The sequence below is a fragment of the Onychomys torridus genome, chromosome 7, assembly GCF_903995425.1.
Source record: "Onychomys torridus chromosome 7, mOncTor1.1, whole genome shotgun sequence".
Taxonomy (NCBI): Eukaryota; Metazoa; Chordata; class Mammalia; order Rodentia; family Cricetidae; genus Onychomys; species Onychomys torridus.
The window spans coordinates 100964421-100970420 of record NC_050449.1 but is presented as its reverse complement, the minus strand read 5'-3'; positions in this window follow the sequence as shown (position 1 = coordinate 100970420).

Below are 6000 nucleotides of genomic sequence, written 5' to 3'. Positions count from 1 at the left end.
AACTGAAAAGTGAGTCTCATGAGGGACTTCCCAGATCATATTGACCCATGAGCATGTCTGTAGGGAATTGCTTTGGTTGTTAACTGATTTAGGAATGCTCAGCCCATTGTGGTTAGTACTATTCCCTGGGCAGGTGGCTCTGGGTTGTAGCTCGAATTCTAATTGGTCTTAATAATAAAAACCCAGAGTCAGATATAAGGGTGAATGCTGAAAGATCAGAGAAGCAGAGCAACCAGCCAACAGTGCTGGGATTAAAGGTGTGGCTCTGTTTCTCTTTTAGACTGATTAATCTCCTGTAGCTCAGGGTGGCCTTGAACTCCTGATCTTCCTGTTTCCTCCTCCCAAATGCCCAGATTAAAGGTGTGTGTCACCACTGCCTGGCCTCTAAGGCTAACTACTAGCTTAGCATTGCACTCTGATCTCCAGGCAGCTTTGTGTGTTAGAGCACAATCACCACACTGAGCTATCTAAGAAAGCTAACTAAGCATGAGTGGGTGAACCAGTGAGCAGCATTTGTTCCTTCATGGTTTCTGCTTCAAGTTCCTGCTTGAGTTCCTGCTCTGACTTCCCTCAAGGATCAACTGTAACCTGTAAGCTGAAACAAACCCCTTCCTCCCCAAACTGCCTTTGGTCAGATGTTCTATTGCAGCAGCAGAAAGGGATGTCTGTTCTTTCTTTCTTTCTTTCTTTCTTTCTTTCTTTCTTTCTTTCTTTCTTTCTTTCTTTCTTTCTTTCCTTCTTTCTCTCTCTCTCTCTCTCTCTCTCTCTCTCTCTCTCTCTCTCTGCTCTCTCTATTTATTTATTGGTTTTCGAGACAGGGTTTCTCTGTAGCTTTGGAGCCTGTCCTGGACTAGCTTTGTAGACCAGGCTGGCCTCGAACTCACAGAGATCCACCTGCCTCTGCCTCCCCAGTGCTGGGATTACAGGTGTGCACCACCACCACCCGGCCACTTTATTTTTTGAGACAGGGCCTCTCAGTGGGCCTAATTGGAGCTCACCATTGATTAGACTGGCTTGGCCAGCAAGCTTCAGGGATCCATCTGAACGGTAGTCCCAGCACTGTGATCAAAGATGGCCACCTGTGTGCTTGCCTTTCACGTAGGTGTTGCCATGCTTGTGTAACAGCACTTTACCCACTGAGCCATTGCTTTCCCCATTCCTCACTCTTGTTCCTAAGTGCAAAAGCCCCATGAGATGTGAGTGCTGTATTTACAGAGTATTCTATCTACTTGGATCAGTAAGTGACCATACAGCCAGACATTCCTAAGATCTGTGCTTAGAACACTCTTAGAAGCAAACCACTATGGCTACTTATTAAAACATCTTGTTTGTTTGCAGACAAGTTTCATGTAGCCCAGGCTGGCCTGCACTCCTGATCCTCCTGTTTCTACCTCTCAAGTGTTGATTACAATGAGTGGGATTTTTTTCTTCCCGTGCACAGGCTGATGTCTATGAGTCCCAGGCCAGCCTTTCTACAAGACAACCAGGGCTGTATAATGAAGCCCTTTCTCCCCACCTTACCCCACCCAAAAGAATATATATATTATATAAAATTTCGTTTTGTTTTTTTGAGACAGGGTTTCTCTGTTTAACAGTCCTGGGCTGTCTTGGAACTCACTTTGTAGACCAGGCTAGCCTCCAACTCACTGAGATCCACCTGCCTCTGCCTTCTAAATGCTGGAATTAAAGGTATATGCCACCATTGCCTGGCAAGCTTTAGGTATTTTGATAACCTGAATCATACAAAACTGTGATAGCAGGACAATGGTGCTACATAACTTTAATCCCAACACTTGGAAGGCAGGGGCAGGCAGCTCTCTGAGTTAGAGACCAGCCTGGTCTGCAGAGTGAGTTCCAGGACAGCCAGGGCTACATAAAGAAAAAAAGAAAGGAAGAAAGAAAGAAAACTGATATTCTGTAATGGTGCATTATAAAAGGACCAGGAAAATAAAGTTGTCAGACTCCCCCATGAACTGTATTTATGATTTAAATTTTTATACTAAAAGAGCTTCAATTTGGAAATTATTATTATTATTATTATTATTATTTTGGTTTTTTGAGACAGGGTTTCTCTGTGTAGCTAGCTTTGTTCCTTTCCTGGCACTCACTTGGTAGCCCAGGCTGGCCTCGAGCTCACAGAGATCTGCCTGGCTCTGCCTTCTAAATGCTGGAAATAAAGGCATGTGCCACAACTGCCTGGCCGGAAATTATTATTTTATTAAGGTTCAAACTTAACAGAGATAAAGTTGCAAACCCTAATCTTATAACAGCTACTAACTTATTTTAAAGGGTGACAGATAATTAAGACATGAAAGTTCTCAGAACTATGCTTGTAGCCATGCTAAGTTCAAATGTAATTGATTTACAATAACAAGCTTTATTTAGCCTCCTGTATGTGTTTTTGTTGTTGTTGTGGTGGTGGTGGTGGTTGTGTTTTGGTTTTTGGTTTTTTGATTCAGGGTTTTTCTGTGTAGCTTTGGTGCCTGTCCTGGATCTTGCTCTGTAGACCAGGCTGACCTCAAACTCAGAGATCTGCCTATTAAAGGCATGAGTCACCACCGCCCAGCTCCTGTATATGTTTTTTTTAGATTTTTTTTTTTTAAGATTTATTTATTATGTATACAGTGTTCTGTCTGCATGTATGCCAGCAGGCCAGAAGAGGGCACCAGATCTCATTACAGATGGTTGTGAGCCACCATGTGGTTGCTGGGAATTGAACTCAGAACCTCTGAAAGAACAGCCAGTGCTCTTAACCTCTGAGCCATCTCTCCAGCCCCCTGTATGTGTTTTTAAGGTTAAGTCTAAAACTAGTAACTAAAAACAAAAGTTTGTTTAAAATCAGATATACTTAATAGATTATGGTTCTCAAACTGAAGAGATTTTCTAGATGTGGCATTAAAAATGTTTAATGGAGGGGTTGGGGATTTAGCTCAGTGGTAGAGTGCTTGCCTAGCAAGCGCAAAGCCCTGGTTTCGGTCCTTAGCTCTGGCAAAAAAAAAAAAAAAAATGTTTAATGGAAGAAACTAGTGATAGCTAAAAATGCCAGCTTCTAAAGGCAACCCTAAGATCTCCAAAGATTATGGGGCATTGATGATGCCACCTGGATTGTGGTAATGCTAACCACTGAGAAAAACTGCCTTCTGCCTCGCTGCCACCAGAACCCTGGCCAAACTGTGGGCAAGCAGGATACTGGAGAGTTGATTGCCACACTTCGCCTAGCCAAGGTAGGCCAGTCCCCCAAGTTCCTCCAACTCAGCAAAGTCTCTCAGATCTTTTGGCCTTGGCAGTCAAAGACTGAGACTGCCCTGGGACCTCTGCCCCACCCCCACAAAGCCATCGAGACAACAGTAGCCTAGGGTAACTGTCTAGGTAATGAGTAAGGCTCATGCAGCAGCATAAAACTAAGTGTTTTAGCTTTGCCCTTCAAATTGTACCCTAGGCTGGCTTTGAATCCTGATCTTCCTGCCAAGTGCTAAGATTACAGCTCTGTGTCTTCACACCCAGTTATGCAGTGCTGGGGACTGAGCCCAGAGCTTTGTGCATGCTAGGCAAACAATCTACTAACTGAACATCCCCAGTTTCAAAGTACATGGAGACATCAGACCCAGATTGCCCTTCAGATGACCTCCTCGGCCAGGCCATGGGCAACTGAGGTAACTGGGATCCTTTGGCCCAACCACTACCATCCCCAACAGGGAGCCCCAAGGCCACTTATTCAATCCTGATGGAGGTTTGGGGACCCAGCTCTCCTTCTTGTTCCCTTATTGCCAGGGTAGGGGGACAGTCTTGCCAATCTCACCAAACCACGCCATTCAGTTGTATCTTTAGGGGTATTCCCATTACCCACTTCTTCCAAGTGATACCAAACCACCTCATCCTTCCTTCTGCTGTGAAGTTGTAGAGAGCTGCGTGTAGCCGCACCCTAAAGATGGCTCTGGCTTCTACCCTCTGCCTTCCCGATGGCAAACACTCTTTAGGGTAAACAGCTCCTTATTTGCCTATGGCTGGATTCGTGTGCTGCTGGCATATGCGTGAACCTGTGGACAGTGCCCACGTGGCTGCTTGGGGTTGGCAGCCCAGCCCTACTTAGGTGCTGGGAGAGGCTTGCCCCAGGCGAGAGAGACACAATGCAGTTAATCAAAAGTCTGAATAAACTGTGATAAGAATGATCCCGGTGTTGCGTCTTCCTTGCTGGTCGAGGTGGGCGCGACAAGTGGTGGCCTCCTACGGGGACAATCACCACGTCTCTCTCCGGATTCAGAACTTATTACAGTTAGGCGGTATACCGGTAAGTACTCAGAAAAAACTGGGGATCCGCGACAAAAGCGGGTAACGCTCACCTGTAGAAGGGAGAGCAGGATAGCAGAGCTGCGATAAAAGCAGACAGGTAATTCTAGAGCTGTGATAAAAGCGGACGGGTAATTAGACAAAACAAACAGGGAAACCGGAGGGCTGGAGCAATTCTGCAGAGGCTCTGAGAAACCTCCGAGAAACTTCTCAAATTGAGGAAAGAAAAAAAAAAAAGTATACTAACATGGGCGCTTCCTCCTCGCACCCAATTTTTTTTGGCTCTTAACGAGCTGCTTCTCTCTAAGAAATTAAAAATAAAAAAACACTCTAGCACGGTTTCTGCAAGAATGTGATGTAGTTGCTTCTTGGTTTGCAATTTCAGGAAGCCTTACAGTGCCTTCCCGGGAGAAATTGGGAAGAGACCTAGATTTGGATACTGGAGCAGATCGCAGGTGCAGATCGCAGTATCATAGCTAGCAAAGATTGGCCTCGAGGTTGGCCTATACAGGCTTCCTCACAAACATTGCAGGGACTGGGTTATGCCAGTGTTCCAAATGTTAGTGCAAATTTGTTAAATTGGCAAGATTCCGAAGGTCACTCTGGCGTTATGCAACCCTATGTCCTCGAGCTTCCAGTGTCCCTCTGGGGGAGGGATCTTATGAAAACCATGGGCTTTCAGTTGAGTAATGAATACTCCAAAGAATCTAAAAATATTATGAAAAACATGGGGTGTCATCCTGATTTTGGCCTGGGAAAATTTTTACAAGGCAAAAAGGAGCCAATACAAACAGTACCTAGGAAACCCAAACAAGGGTTGGGTTTTTCCTAGGGGCTGCTGAGGAGGGTATTCCCATATCCTGGGTAACGGAGGAGCCAGTTTGGGTTCCTCAGTGGCCACTCTCCTCTGAGAAATTACATGCTACATATCAATTAGTAAAGGAGCAATTGGAGAAAGGGCACATTAAACCCTCTCTTTCTCCCTGGAATACACCCATATTTGTCATCAAGAAGAAATCAGGAAAATGGAGATTGTTACATGATCTTAGAGCTATAAATGAGCAAATGAGAATTATGGGACCTGTACAGTGTGGTCTTCCATTGCTGTCAGCCTTGCCTGAAAATTGGCCTATTATTGTGGTAGATATTAAGGACTGCTTCTTTTCCATTCCACTGAATAGCAAAGACAGTGAGAGATTCGCTTTCACTTTACCGTCCACTAATCATGAGGAACCTGATAAAAGATATCAGTGGGTTGTATTGCCACAAGGCATGGCCAACAGTCCTACAATGTGTCAATTATTTGTAGCAACTGCTTTAGAACCTTTGAGAGCACGTTTTCCAGGCTTGAAATGCCTCCATTATATGGATGATATACTGTTAGCAGCTAAAGAGGAGAGCATTCTTCAAGAAGCATATAGCTCACTTGTAGAACTGCTAAAGCAAAAGGGACTCTGTATTGCCCCTGAGAAGGAGCAACAGAGCAAAGTTGTCAATTATCTTGTCTCTAAAATAACTAATCATTATATCATGCCACAAAAGGTAGAGTTAAGGAAGGATCATCTTTGCACACTGAATAATTTTCAAAAATTATTAGGAGATATAAATTGGATAAGAGGAAGTTTAGGAATGGCCAATTACGAGTTAAAACCATTGTATGATATTTTAATTGGAGATGCAGCCTTGGACTCACCGAGGCAATTAACCAATGCA